The sequence below is a fragment of the Elephantulus edwardii genome, unplaced genomic scaffold (assembly GCF_000299155.1).
Source record: "Elephantulus edwardii isolate Elephantulus edwardi_28Jun2011 unplaced genomic scaffold, EleEdw1.0 scaffold00139, whole genome shotgun sequence".
Taxonomy (NCBI): Eukaryota; Metazoa; Chordata; class Mammalia; order Macroscelidea; family Macroscelididae; genus Elephantulus; species Elephantulus edwardii.
In genome coordinates, this window is record NW_006399889.1 from 3,793,926 (window position 1) to 3,809,392 (window position 15,467).

Below are 15,467 nucleotides of genomic sequence, written 5' to 3' on the forward strand. Positions count from 1 at the left end.
CTTTCCCATCACAATATGTCTTTTAATTTTCTGGCTGCTGGTGTCAAGAGTTTTGACTGTGGAGCCAAGCAGACTAAAGTTGTTAACAATCACAATTTCTTCACCACCCATCCTGATGCTGCCAATTAGAGTTAAATAATTGCATCAGAGGTCTGCAAAGCCTAAAATATTATTTGGCCTTTTCCTGGTAAAGTCTCAGCCTCGGAAATTTCCGGTGGCTTAGTTGTAAGAAATTATGCTGCCAACTCAAAGGTACTTAGTTCAAATTCACCAACTGCTCTGGAAGTCTCCTCCCATGCTATTTACTGCCTCTGAAAAACCATTGGAGGGCGATCTATGGATCAATTAGAACTTGATGGCACACAACAGCAGCAGAGAGTACTCAAAACCTAATCTGACCCAGTGCGACTAAGTTGATTCAATTCTTCCCTATAGAACAGAGTAGAACTTTCCTATAGGGATTCGAAGGTTGTACTCTTTACAGAAGGAGACTGCCTCATCCTACTTCTGAAGAGTGACTGGTAGGTTTTATCTGTTGATCTTGAGGCTAGCAACCAAGCTTTTAACTACTCTCTAACCAAGGCTCTGTAGAATACACAATGCATCACACATAGTTCAGAGTTTCTAGAACAAGTAGTAAAAGACAGTGAATGTCAAAGAAGACAAAATCAGGAGCCAGATAAGAGACCATATGTGTCAACATGTTGTTTTTGTTGTTGTTATGTGAAAAAAGTTGCCTGCGACTCATAGTGACACTATGTACAATAGCCCTAAACCCTGCTCTATCCTGTGCCAAGCTCACTGTCTCTGACACATCTACCCCCATTACCCCAGTCACTGAGCCAATCCATCTCATTAAAGGTCTTTGCCTCCTGTGCTGTTCCTCCACCCTCCCAAGGATGACATCCCTCTCCAAGGGCTGGTCCCTCCTTGCAACATGTCCAAAGTATATCAGACGAAACCCCAGAATCCTTGCCTCTAAGGAGCAGCCCGGTTTAAACCTCTCAAAGATGAATCAGTTTGTTTTCTTGGCAGTCCATGGTACATTCAATACTCTTCTCCAGCACCACATTTTAAAGGCATAAATTATCATTCTATCCTCCCTAGTCATTGTCCAACTCACTTGCATAGCATGTGACTGCAAAGACACACCTTAGTCTCCAGACTGACATCATTGCTCTTCAGTACTTTGGATAGGTCTCTGACAGAAGATTTTCCCATCATGATACATCTTTTAATTTCATGGCTGCTGATACCAAGACTATTGATTGTGGAGCCAACCAAACTAAAACTGTTTACAATCTCAATCTCTTCACCGTCCACCAAGATTCTGCCAATCAGCCTAGTGGTGAGAATCTTTGTTTTCTTGATAGTGAGCTTCAATCAATATTGAAGGATGCAGTCCTTGACCTTCTGCAGCAAGCACTTCAGGTCCTCCTCACTTTCAGCAATCAGGGTTATGTCATCTGCATAACACAGATTGTTGATGAGTTTTCCTCCAATCCTGATGCCACATTTCTCCTCATAGATCCCAGCCTCCTGGGTAATCTGCTCTACATATAGATTGAAAAGGTATGGAGACAGTACACATTCTTGGTGTGCACCCTTCCCAATTTTGAACCATGCAGTGTTTCCTTGTTCAGTTCTGATGACTGTTTCCTGGTCCAAGTATGGGTTTCACATAAACACAATCAAGTGTTCTGGGATTCCCAATCTTCTCAGAGTTAGCCACAATTTGTTATGATCCACACAGTCAAATGCCTTTGCGTAATCAATGAAACACAGATAGACATTCCTCTGGTACTCCCTGCTTTGAGCCAAGATCCATGTAACATTAGCTACAATATCCCTTCTACCACGACCCCTTCTAAACCCAGCCTGCATTTCTGGCAGTTCTCTTTTGATGTGCTGTTCCAGTCATTTTTTAATAATCTTCAGCAGAATCTTGTTTGCATGTGATATTAATGATGTTGTTCGATAATTTCCACACTCTGTCAGATCACCTTTCTTTGGAATGGGAACAAATATAGATCTCTTCCAATCTCTTGGCCAGGTGGTTGTACTCCAAATTTCTTGGCATGGAGCGATTTTATGTAGTCTTGGATAAGGAGGCAATATAGAAAAAGGGAACACTGCATGATTTAAAATCAGGAAAGATGTACGTTGGGGTTGTATCCTTTATCCATACCAATTCTGTTGAATTCTGAGAAAATAATTCAAGAAATTGGACTATATGAAGAAAATGTGGCATCAGATTTGGAGGAAGACTCATCACCAAGTTATCTTATGCACATAACACAAACTTGCTTGCTGCAAGTTCAGAAGATTAGAGACTACAAACTTCAGTATGGATTGTATTTCAAAGTCAAGAAAACCAACACCTTACCATTGTATCAATAAGCAACATCGTAATAGTAGGAGAAAAGATTGACCTTTTCTATGGTTTCATTTTACTTAAATCAAACCAGTCATCATCCATGATAACAGAAGTCAAGAAGAAATTTTAATGAAGTTTTATGCTGGGGAAAACCTGCTGTTAAGGACCTTTCCAAAATGTAAAAGAGCAAGGATGTCAGTTTAAAGGGGAAGGTGTGCCTGATCTAAGCCGTGGTGTAATTCATCACTTGCTGAAAGTTGAACAATGAATAAGGATGATGGAAGAATAATCAGTGCCTTGGAATTGTGGTGTTGAAGACTACTGAATATCCTACGAATGCCAAAAGAACAAACAAATCTGTTTTAGATGAAATGCAACCAGGGTGCTTCTTAGAGGCAAGGATGGTGAAACTTGGTCTCACATACACTGAGCACATCCAGAGGGGTTTGCTAGTCCTTCAAAAAAGACATCATGCTAAGAAAGGTAGAGAATGCGAGAAAGTGAAATACACCCTCAATTAGAAGTACTGACATAATAAATATAACAATGAGCTTTAGTGTATTAGGATGGTACAGGATAGGGTGAGTTTCCATCTGATGTTTAAATGGTTGCTGTGACTGTTAGTTAACTCAATCCACCTGACAACAATTACAGCCACTGATAAGGAGTTAGAGTGTCAGACTATTTTCATTGGTTTTTACTTTCTTCTATAGTATTTCCCCACTTCAGGTAAATATCAAGACAGTTCAAAGTACTTGAAAATAACTTGCCCAGGGTTTTTTTCAAGGACATACTGAATGACATCATGCGAACAGTAGCTGTTTTCTGTAAAACTTCCTCCCTTGCTCTAGTGATGCTGGCCAGGCGAAGAGCCTAATCCCGTCTGTGCTCCACTCATGGAGTGCAGACCCTCTGCTTCCTCTGATGAACGGTGCCCTGCAGTGCAGGAGGTTAGAGGACCAGGAGAGTGTGCTGACACTCCTTTCCCTCAACAGGGCCCTTGATCCTCACCTAGAAGTGAGATGGTCTTGTTCTTGGAGCTGCCATTTCAAAAGATCTTGGGCTGGTGTTCAGAATTTTGGTCAAAATACCTTATAGGTCAAGATGGATTGGTGATGTGCATAAAAATTTGAGGTGATTTCTAGGAAGGCTGGGTAGAGGATGAAAAGTAAAGCCCTCCCATACCTTTCAGTAAGCGGGTTTTTATGTTTTTTTGGGGGGGGGTTGGTGTTTTTTTTTTTTGCTAACTCCTATTTCCTCCTTTGCTCCTGCTGTGATATGAAAAGCTTTGTGAGATTGTGAGATGCACCTGTCTATGAGATGTTTGATTATAAGAAACATCAAAGCCAGTAACTTACCTTGGGAGGCGAGGAACAGAGTGTGGAAGAAAAACAGGCTGTAGAGCACTGTGATTAGGCATTGAAGAGTTCTCACCAACCCCCTCCAGTCCTTTCACATTCTTCACAAAGGTAAATATACAAAGTAAGGGTCTGTGTTAGGAAGCTGGGGAAAGGAAGAGGGTGAAACCAAAGCCTAGTGACTTTCTTTCACACTAGAGCAGACCAGGAGACACTGAGGAACAAAGTCTCCTTGTCCATCTCATTGCTTCCTAGAGTGAGTTAATAAAACGACTCCAGGGGAGGCCACTCTACTAGTTTCTTGCCAGGAAAAGAAGCTCAGCTGGAGTCCTCCAAAGGCCGGGAGAAACATCAGGTGTTAAGACTCTGGCCATTGTTGGCAGATACTCCACATCCACAGAAAGATCCCAGGGCCTCCAATAGAGTGTTGAACTAATTGCAAATAGCACTAGTTTAGAGACCCTCTTCAATTACTACGCAGCACTAAGAACTTGGATGGGAGTTGTTTGGGTGGTTACTAACTATTATTAAAATTATGTCACAAGATTTAAAGAATTTTAAAGTCTCGAAAACCATCAACTGCTTATCCCAAATGGCAGCCCTGTATCTGAAGAAAGACTGAAAGCCTTTGGGAAATGAAATATGAGTTAAAAATTAAGCCCATCTATTGGTTGAAGAACATTTAAAGCATCAGTCAGTGGTCTTCAAGAACAATGGGAAATTATGTCTGTAAATTGTATTTACTCTTGAGGAGTGTACTTTGGGTTAAATGCCAATTAGGTTAAGTGTTAAAGTGATTTATGAGCTATTTAAATTACCTGGACATGGGTTAGTTTCTCGACAAGCCATAGAAAATCTATGAAATGGTTCTTCTTTTGATTTACTAAGTGCTAAGAGAATCAATGTGTTAGTCCAGAAATTATAGTTTCAATAGACTTGATTTCTCTCCCCCCCCCAAAGCCCCAAAGAGTAGGAAATAGCTACTTTGAATAGGAAGAGTACAAAGAAGCTATTCAAATAGCTTCTGACTGTGTGTCTTACACTATTTAAGACTAAAATTAATTGTTTCTGAAGAAAAAACTCAGATCTAAGAAGAAAAAATGTCTTCTTTGATGCTTAAATCATCATAATCTAACCTTTTTGTCTTTATAAAGTGTGAAAGGTAAGGTAAGTGCAAATTCTTGGGTGATTTTTTTTTCTAAGTCCATAAAGACTATGCCTCTCTGGAGGTCTGAATCCAGCAGTGAGTCCTCCCATGCTGGTTACAGCCTTGGAAACCTAATGGAGGGTCCACTGAGTCAGTACCAACTCAACGGCAATGAGGAAGAAATTATAAAATGTGAGAAGACTTTGTAAGCTATACATTAGCTCAGGTGTGCCTTGTAATTCCATTGAAGACTTTATTGAGCACCTATTACGTTCCAGCTCCTATACACAAATAAGACTGACAGAGTGATAACTCTTCCTTGATTCCTTGGGTGCTGGTGTTGGTACAGTATGTGCTTTTCCTAGGCTGACATGCACAAGTAAACCATTGAACCCATCTGTAATGGAGACTGAGGATTGCAATTAATTATCCATCATAGATGTATACCCACTATAATGATGTTGTTGTTGTTGTTGTTGCTGTTGTTTTGTACTATAGAGTTGGAACTAACCCGTAGCTGACCCTCCAGCGAGTTTTCACAGGCAGTAATAGCACAAGAGGAGATTGCCCATCCTTTTCCTGCAGAGCAGCTGGTGGCCTCGAACCACGTGTCTTTGGGATTGCAGTGCAGCTTCTTGCCACTAGACCACCAGGTAGTACACATTTATGTATACCCAGTAGAGAAACAAATCTAAGTTTCTGTTCTCCTGCAACTTACATATTACCACACTAACAACAGCCCCCATCCCGCAACAAAACTCTCATGTAATATTAAATACTACCCAGTGAGTATGGTTTGTAGTGACTGTTTTGGATGGTAAATTAAGAAGTCTGCCGTTTAAACACAATCTGTCCACCAAAATTGCTATATGTCTTCAGGAAAGTGCTTTACTCAATTTGAATCCATCAGCTGCTCCATAGGAGAAGGATGAGCAGTCTCCTCCCGTGTGATTTATTTTCTCTGAAAACCAGCTGCACGGTCAGCTGTGAGTCCATCCTGACTCCACAGCAAACAACGATGACAATTCTGCAAACTTTTGATTTATTTAAGTTCCCTAAGGTGCCTAGTCGATTGTTGTGCCCAAGAAATGTTTGTGGAGTCAATGGACTTCATACTCTCTTACATTTCTAGCATTCTACTGAATGAATAAGAAACTCTGGTGATACAATGGTTAAGCAATTAGTTGTGGACCAAAAGTTGGGCAGTTTGAACCCTTTTAACAACTTTTCAGAAAAAAGACAGAAATCTTCTATTCTTGTGTCTAGCTAAAACATGGATGGCAAAATGTTAACAACTTGGAATTCTAGATGGTAAGTCTATGTGTAACCATATTATTTAAAATATTTCATCTTCATAATAAAACAGTGGACAATGTAATAAAGCAGATTTTGTGATCTTAAGAACAAGTAGGACCTTACAGGGTCCATTGACTCAATCTTGCCTCCCACCAGAACTATCCTTAAACTTTGAATGTCGGAGAAAAATTTGTGTCAGGAAAACATTCCTCAGTCTTCTCTGGCAGCCTATTCCAAATTTTCAAAATCTTCTCCATCAAGAAATTTCATTCTCATGTCTGTTTCAAATCATTACTTTGAAACAATTGAGAAATAGTGGAAACTCTTGGCTGTTTAGAGAGTTCTTGTGGTGTAGTCTGTAGGGAGTCATGCTGCTAACCCAAAAGCCCCCTCCAGCAGTTCAAATCTACTAGCAGTGTCTTGCGGGAAATATGAGTGATCTCCTTTCATGCAATTTACAGCCTCAGAACCTCAGAGGATCAGCTATGCGTCGGCTCCAAGTCGGTGGCAATGAATTGAGATTCTTGTGCTATTATGGTACCTCCTGGCTTTGAAACTTAATTGTGGGTTTGGAGACAGCATTAGATATTTGTTTACGATTCTGGTTCCCACAGACACTGGAATGACCGGTAAGGTAGACTTCCCTCAAATGTGGGCTGACTTTTATCTGCATATTCTGGCTGCCTAGGTAGCCACACCTGCACAGATTATCCGGGAGGCTGGGCTGTATGAGGTGAAGGTGGTGTCAGGATTGGGGGACGATTCATTAACCCTGCTTGTTGAAATTGAGGAAGACCTGAAGTGCTTGCTGCAGAAGAACAAGGACTACAGCCTTCTATAAGCTTAAAATCAAGGAGACAAAGATTCTCACCACTGGGCCAATTGGAAGCATCAGGACGGATGGTGAAGAGATTGATATTGTTAACAGCTTTAGTTTATTTGGCTCCACAGTCAACACTCTTGGTATCAGCAGTCAAGAAATTAAAAGACATTACAATGGGAAAGTCTGCTGTCAGAAAACTCTCCAAAGTACTGAAGAGCTATGGTGTCTCTCTGGAAACTAAGGTGTGTCTGATACAGGCCATGGTCTTTGCAATCACTTGCTATGCATCCAAGAGCTGGACAATGACTAAGGAGGATAGAAGGATAATTGATGATTCTAGCTATGGTGTTGGAGAAGAGTATTGAATATAATATGGTCTGCTAAGAAAATGAATAGGTTCATCCTAGAGAGGATGAAACCAGGCTGCTCCTTGAAGGCAAGGATTCTGAAGCTTCGTCTGCAATACTTTGGACATGTTGCAAGGAGGGACCTGTCCTTAGAGAGGGATGTCATGCTTGGGAGAGTGGAGGGACAGTGCAGGAGAGGAAGACCCTCTAGGAGGTGGATTGATTCAGTGACTAGGGGAATCCGGGTGTGTCAGAAACAGTGAGATTAGCACAGAATAGGGCCAAGTTTAAGGCTGTTACACATAGGGTTGCTATGAGTCATGGGTGACTCAACAGCACCTAAAAACAACAGATCACCATATGCCCCATTTCCTCACTTCACTCAGTTCCCTGCTCTAATGTCATCTCCACAGGGAAACTTCCCCCACACCCTGATTGTTCTATCTAAAACAGCACACCATTCCCTTGTACCTGTTTCCTTGGGGGGGGGGGTAATAACATTTATGGCCTGATAAAAAAGTGTTTATGACTGTCTAACCTTTTATGATATGTGTTTGGATTTGTTCCTCGCCTCCCCTCCCAATTGTCTGACTTCTCTACTAAAATGTACACATCAGAAGAATGGATTTTAATTAAAGTTAGTGGTACTCCAACTGGGGTGTATTACAGATCACCTAATGTTGTTGTTGAGTACCATCAAGTCAGAACCAACCCATAATTGACCCTCTAGAGTGTTTTTAGGGGCAGTTAATTGCATGGGAGAAAAATTGCCCATTCCTTGTCCTGTGGAGCGTCTGGTAGATTCGAACCACATGTCTTTGGGATTGCAATGAAGTTTCTTACCATTAGGCCACCAAAGCTCCCTATCAGATGATCTAGAGGGGTTGTTATAAAACTAATTGATGAGAACACACTCTCAGAGTTTGTGATTCAGTTGGTCTAGGGCAGAAGCAAAGAGTTTCTGTTAATATCTAGCCCACAGAGGATGCTTTTGCTGCTGGTATGGGGATCACTTAGACAATCATTGGCCTATTGACCATCAATGTGTCCTTAGCATAGCTTGTCTCCCGAAACCCTATGAACCTGGAGAAAGGATGAAAGTCACACACACAAGTGTCTAGGACTTTTGTTCATAGGGTTGCTATGAATCGCCTACGACTCCACAGCACTTAATAACACAGAGAGAGACCAGTTGGCCTAGTGGACCAAAAGTGATGCTACCAAGTCAAAGGTGGGTGACTCTAATCCATGGCCCTCGGGCCTGTTTTAAATTGTTGTTGGTCAAACATTCTAGGTTGTATAGTCCTGGTGTGTCCACTTGCCACACAGAGATAACCTATTATCACTGCGAAGCTGAACACTGTGACACTGATGTGTCAAATGCGATAATGGCTACCCATGGTGGACAGTGTTTGGTGAAGCTTCCCAGTTAAAACAAGCTTGGAAGCAGGAGTGGCATCCACTTCCATAAATAGCTTGCCTCCTGAAACGCTATGAACCTGGAGAAAGGACGAAAGTTAGGCACACAAGTGTCAAGGATTTTTGTTGATAGGGTTGCTATGAGTCACCTACGACTTGCCAACTTGCTGGCATTTAACAAAAACAACAACATAGAATCTAAGACATGGCTCACTCCCTCCTTCCTTCCCTCCCTACCTTGTTATTATCAATTTGGAACTGACACATAGCTGACTCTCCATCGAGTTTCCAAGGCTGAAATAAAACAGGAGATTGCCCATCTTTTTTCCTAAGAGTTGCTGGATTAGATGCACTAGAGAAGTGTGGCCTTTTGATTAGCAACACAATACTCTATGAACGAGGCCACCAGAGAATTCCTTGTTCAGTGGATGAATGGATGAGTAAAAGCTGGTTTGCTAATATTGTCATTAGATGGGAACTGTATGGGAGAACTACATTGGTAGCTTCCACAGTGCAGGTCTGACTTGCTGTGAAGCGCTTGGACATACAAAGTCATTACTTTAAATAATTTTTACAAATCTTTGTCAGTGAATTTTTGGATGTTATGGAGCATTTTAAACTCTTGAGGACGGCATCATAGAGAATAAATGCTATCTAAATCCTTTTAGGACTTTTATTGGAAAGGGAATATGAAAGCTGATGATCTGGTGGTCTGCATTTATAGGATTGTTGGTTTTGTTGTCATGTTAGGATGTTTATGCTTTGTTTGGCGTATTTTCTTCTAGTCATTTCCATTCTAAAGGAAACACAATTATAAAAGGTACTTCATTTGAAATGGAGGGCAGTCTTGGCTCAGTGGTAGAATTCTTGCCTTCCACGTGGGACACCTGGGTTCAATTCTCTGACAATGCAATTCACGAACAACCACCACTCATCTGCCAGTGGAGGCCTGTGTATTGCTATGATGTTGATCAAGTTTCAATGATGCTTCAAATTAAGATGCACTAGAAAGAAAGACATAGCAATGCACTTTATCAAAATTATATGGATTAAAACAGTCTGATCTCAGATATATTATGTGTATTATGTACAACCAGGCACCGTTTCATTTCACTGTGGGTGGGTTGTCATGAATCAAGGGTTGACTCAATGACATTTAACAATAACACTGGACAAGCTCAGTGGTATCTGGATAACCACCAATAGGCCATTCTCTAAATACATTTGATCTCTGGGAATCTTACAGGAACAGAACAGCCTTAGTTAAGTGACCCAAATTCTTTCCTGAAAGTTATCTTTGATTATTTGTTTTCTAGTTATATAAACAAAATACACTGCCAGATATGTAGAGAAGTAATTCATTGAACTGAGTGCCAGAGAGTAAGAACAGAACGATCCTAGGTGTTATTAATAGCTGTGTGCTACATTTTTGCAAAAATTACACTTTCAAAATGGCACACATGATTTAATCTTTCTTGGAATCACACTAGAGTGGATATCTAAGGTCTTTAAGGAACTCTGGGCAAGTGGAACAATTTATGTTTCCAGATGTACAGTTGCTGGTGGAGATTATATATACACATGCCCGAGTGAAGACAAGTTATGGTCTCAAAATGCACATGCTCTTACTTTGCCTCTGTCTCTCTCCCACACATACATACCCTCTCAGAGACACTGACCAAATGACAATTTGCACACGGGAATCTAGGCCCAGGGAGGCCGACCTGCCCTGGTGTGCTCAGGAGGGCGGGGGAGCCGGGGATCTGGTATGTTTTCAAGGTTCTGTTTTGGTGTCAGATTGAGTGAAGATAGAGCATCCATTAATTTAGCAGAGCATCTGGGATCTTTAAAGCCAAAAAGAGCTACACAATTTATCAATCTTAATTTGCTCACACCGCAGTTAGACGGGGAAGAAACTCTGACAGAGTGCAGATGTTCGCCATTCAGCTGATATCACACACCAGCAGACGCTGCTTGGCTTCCACCCCCAACCGCCTCAGCTCCCCTTAAGCTTGTCTCTCACGCTTGGGCCTGCTCTGCTAGTACCCCATGTTTAGTAGCAGAAGTATAGAAAAATACAGAAACTCAGGTATCCTCTGGGCAATCCTCCTTGGGAAAGGAAACAACCCTATTATAAGAGTGCTGGAAGCCACGGTGAAAATTTTAATCTAATAAACATTGATAATTTTAGAGAATTGAGTATAAGGGTGCTAATGCAGCCAAAGTTCAGGACACTCTCAGATGTCAGAAATTATCTCCTGGGCCAGCCACCACTGAAGGCTGGTAGAAGAATTATCACTGTTATTTTACATAAAACTAATTGATTTGACATCTTCACAGACTCTGACACATTCAAGTCCATTGCTGCTCCACTTGGTTGAAGGTGTTCCTCTCCTTCATTGTCTCTCTACCTTCCCAAGTATGTTGTCCTTCCCCAAGGAATAGCCTCTCCTAGAAACATGCCCAAAGTGTACGAGACAAAGTTTCACCATCTTTGATTCCAAGGACCACTCTGACTGCACCTTCTCCAAGACATATCTGTTTGTTCTTTTCACAGTTCATGGGATATTTAGTACTCTTCTCCAACACCAAATCAAAGGCGCAATTTGTCTTCTGTCATCCTTATTCATTGTCCAGTTTTCAGATACATAGCAAGTGATTGAAAAGACCATGGCCTGAACCAGGCACACCTTAATAGTCAACTTGATGACACTTAAATCACAACAACTACAACAGCTGCTTTGGTGACAGGGAGAAAGAAAGTGATTTGCTTTTAATTTCCTAGTTGTGATCTTTGGTATGGGAAGAGGAGATACTTTTTCTTCTGATATTATCTATCTATCTATCTATCTATCTATCTATCTATCTATCTATCTATGCAGGAGTGGCATCCACTTCCTAAACAACATGCCTCTGGAAACTCAATGAACCTTGAGAAACAACAATAGTTATAGAAAGGCTTCGGGTCTTTTTGTTTATAGGGTCGCTATGAGTCGTGCTTGTCTCGACAGCAATCAACAAAATATATATATATATATATATATATGACTTTGCATTCAAAACTGTTATTGAATTAAGCTGTTAAATTTCAGCAACCATTGATTAGAATGTAATTGATAAAAACACTATTATTCATAAGCCACTTTGAATAGATTAACTTGTTCATGTCTGCTAGTCCAGTGTGGGCTCTGAAGAAATGAGCATCAAGGCTCAATTTTGAAGGAAGGAGGTGAAACTTAGAAGAAAGAAGGAAAAACAGAGTTAGTAAGGTCTGCAGGTTAGGCAAATTATTCATCTTAATGCTTCTAGGTTTTATTCTTCATCCTCTCAAAGGGCTCTGTGATAAAACAATTCAGAAGTTGGGGAAAAAATACATGTTTAATACAAGTTTATTATTTATAGTAGAACTTTTCAGAACCACCATCGTGGCAAAGTATTACAATTATGTTATAATATAGGATGTTTCCAAACTGTATTTGACCATGGAACTTTCTTTTTTTTCTGAGTAATTTCTGGGATTTGTGCTCCATGGATGATGTCTTGGAAAATTCTGGATTGGTATCTGGAGTGGTTGAAAGAAAGGATAACTCAGGAGGGGTCCAACTGTGGCATTAGCTTGTGAAGATTATTGTTATTGGCTTGTTATGTGCCATTGATTTAGAACCATTTCATAGCTGACTCTCCCAGTGGGTTATAGTGAACTGTCAGAGGCTGTAGATCACAGAGAGGATTGTCCATCTTTCTCCTACAGAGCAACTGGTGGATTCAAACTTATCGGCCTTGGTTTGGCAGCAAAACTCCTTTCCCCCTAGTCTACCAGAGCTCCCTGGTGGAGAGTACTGAATGGTCTTCGTATAAATAATTTACCAAATATAAGATTTATTTCTTCTACAAGTATATGTTTGTGTCTGACTTCCTGTAGATCTATCAATGATTTGCTCTGCTACTAAACTAAAGTTTCAAAGTTTAAATCCACCCAGTGACGCCACAAAAGACAGGTATATAGCCATGTGTCTCTGCAAAGATTACAGTCAAGAAAACCTTACAGAGCAGTGCTATTCTTTAACACATAGAAGAGTCATGGATAGGAACCAACTCAATGGCAACATGTTTGGAGTGTTTTTGTTTCAATAACTGTAAGTTAGGAATATTTTATTTATGCAGACTAGTCTTCTCTAAATGATTTTCTTTATTTCTATTTTATTCCCCTGCAATTGAAGTGTCACATTGTGTGCCCTGAATGAGGTAAAAATGGAGAATTTGTGAATTTTGATGCAACTATTTTCTAGCCAACTATGCAAACTACATCCATAAAAATACCTTGCAATCCATCTTGCCCACTTGACCTCCTTTATCTTGCTTAGTCTATCAGTTGATCTTGGAACACACACTTTCACCAAGCTGACCATGACTATTTATATACATTTAGAAGACATTCCACTGGAAATTACTCTTGAATGATTCTGTTCTGCATAGCGAGGAGGCTGTAATAGGATCCTACTGTTTCATCACCATGTTTTCCTTAAGATAGTTTCCTGTGGTGTTATCAGCGAGTTAAGGATTAAGAAAAATCTCCTGCAGGCATTCCAAAAACTTCCTCCCAACTCTTTTTGGTTTCTTCTGGAGCAGGCAAACTTCATAATATTTCTTTGCTAAAAGCTGAGATGGCAAAACTTGAGTGAAAGAGGAAAGAGGGGGAGTGTTATTTGTTTTCCTGGGTCGATTATTTAAATCTCTATGCTCAAAAGATTCTGCTGGGGAGGGGGCTACCATGTGGTCTATCAGGAGGCTGCAAAGACAGGAAACCAAGATATCTGCATAACTGATTAACTATCAAGTAGATAAAGGTAAATATGAGATAAGAACAAAAAGGTCTTCCTCCACAGTATATTCCATTCAACAGGTCACCAAGCCCTTTGGACTTTATCTCCTGAGAATTTCTTAAATCGTCATTGGATCCATTCTCATTTCATCTTTCCTCATCCATCTTCCAATAATTGACTCCTGTTGATTTTCCTTTTACCTCCCAAGGCAGCATCAAATTCCAAATGGTCCCCAGTTTGAATTCACTAGTTGTGCCGCAGGAGAAACACAAGCAATCTCCTTCCAATGAAGATGTGTAGCCTTGGAAACATGAAAGTATCACGCATCAGAATTTATTCAACAGCAGTGGGCAGACTACCAGATAAAACTTTGCAAAAGACCATCCTTTTGGAAATCCTTCCATGTCTACTGTCACATCCCAAGGCCATCAGTATAGAATGAACGAAACCCTTTATCACAGCTTGAGCTTTGCAGTTACCCTGATCTAAGCTCAAATTTTTCAGATTCCAGCTATGTATCACTTACTGTGCATCAGAGAGCTGGACAATGAGTAGGGAGAATAGAAGGAGAATTGATGCCTTTGAGCTGTGGTGCTAGAGAAGAGTATTGAATATACCATGGACTGATAAGAGAACAAACAGGTTTGTCCTCAAGAGAGTGAAGCCAGGCTGCTCCTTGGAGGCAAAGATTGTGAAGCTTCGTCTTACATAGTTTGGACATGTTGCAAGGAGCTACCAGTTCTTGAAGAGAGACATCATGCCTGGGAGAGTGGAGGGACAGTACAGGAGAGGAAGACCCTCTAGGAGGTGGATTGATTCAGTGACTGGGGTAATGGGGGTAGGTGTGTCAGAGACAGTGAGATTGGCACAGGATAGAGCAGGGTTTAAGGATGTTGTATGTAGGGTTGCTATGAGTTGCAGGCAACTTGATGGCACATAACAACAACATGTTATCCTGAGCTGCAGAACCTTATCAGGCTCCTCATTTGTAATATGGGCATACAAAGTAGCCACCACTAATATTCTTATTTCTATCTCAAGTCTCCCCCTACTACCTTCTCATGCATGCATATCCTTACCCTGGCCTTAAGGTGCCGTTTGACATTACCAACTGCACTATTCTCTTTCCTAGCCTCCCCTCTGCCTTCTCATCCTCTTTTCTGCTTCCTCCCACCTGTTTCTGGCTCTGGCATTCCTACCTGTGGTAAATAGCTGAAACACTCTCCTCTCCTCTCCACTCCCAAGGCATACAGAGTATCCGTTTCTCTGTTCTTATCCCACACTATGTACCTCTTTACATGCTTTCAACTCCCCAAACATGGCTGGCTATTTCTCTGGGAGAAGTTCCCAGAAATAGAATTGTTGGTCAAATAATAAGTGTGTTTAAAATTTAGCTACCCACTGCCAGATTGCCTGCCAGAAAGGAATATCAATTACTGCTCTCAGAAGCAGTGTATAAAAAGGTTTTATTTTCTCAGCCTCACTAAACCCTGAGCAGTATCACTTTTTTCAGTCTTTGCCAATCTGATAGGTGAAACGCAATATGTCATTGTTGTTCTATAGGGCTTTTTTTGATCTCCAGCAGTATCTCATGGTATCTGTATTTCTACCTTGGTGAATTGCCCTGTTATCCCATCACCCATTTTTCTAGTGAGGAGTTTCTGTTTTTCTTATCTATGTGTAACATGTCTTTCTTTATTTACCTCTAAAAAGATGCATTTAAAATATTTCTCCTGAATTGTTATTTACCTTCAAGCTTACGTTATGTCACAGGTCCTTTCTTTCTTTCTTTCTTTCTTTCTTTCTTTCTTTCTTTCTTTCTTTCTTTCTTTCTTTCTCTCTCTCTCTCTCTCCCTTTCTCTCTCTCTTTTTCCCCT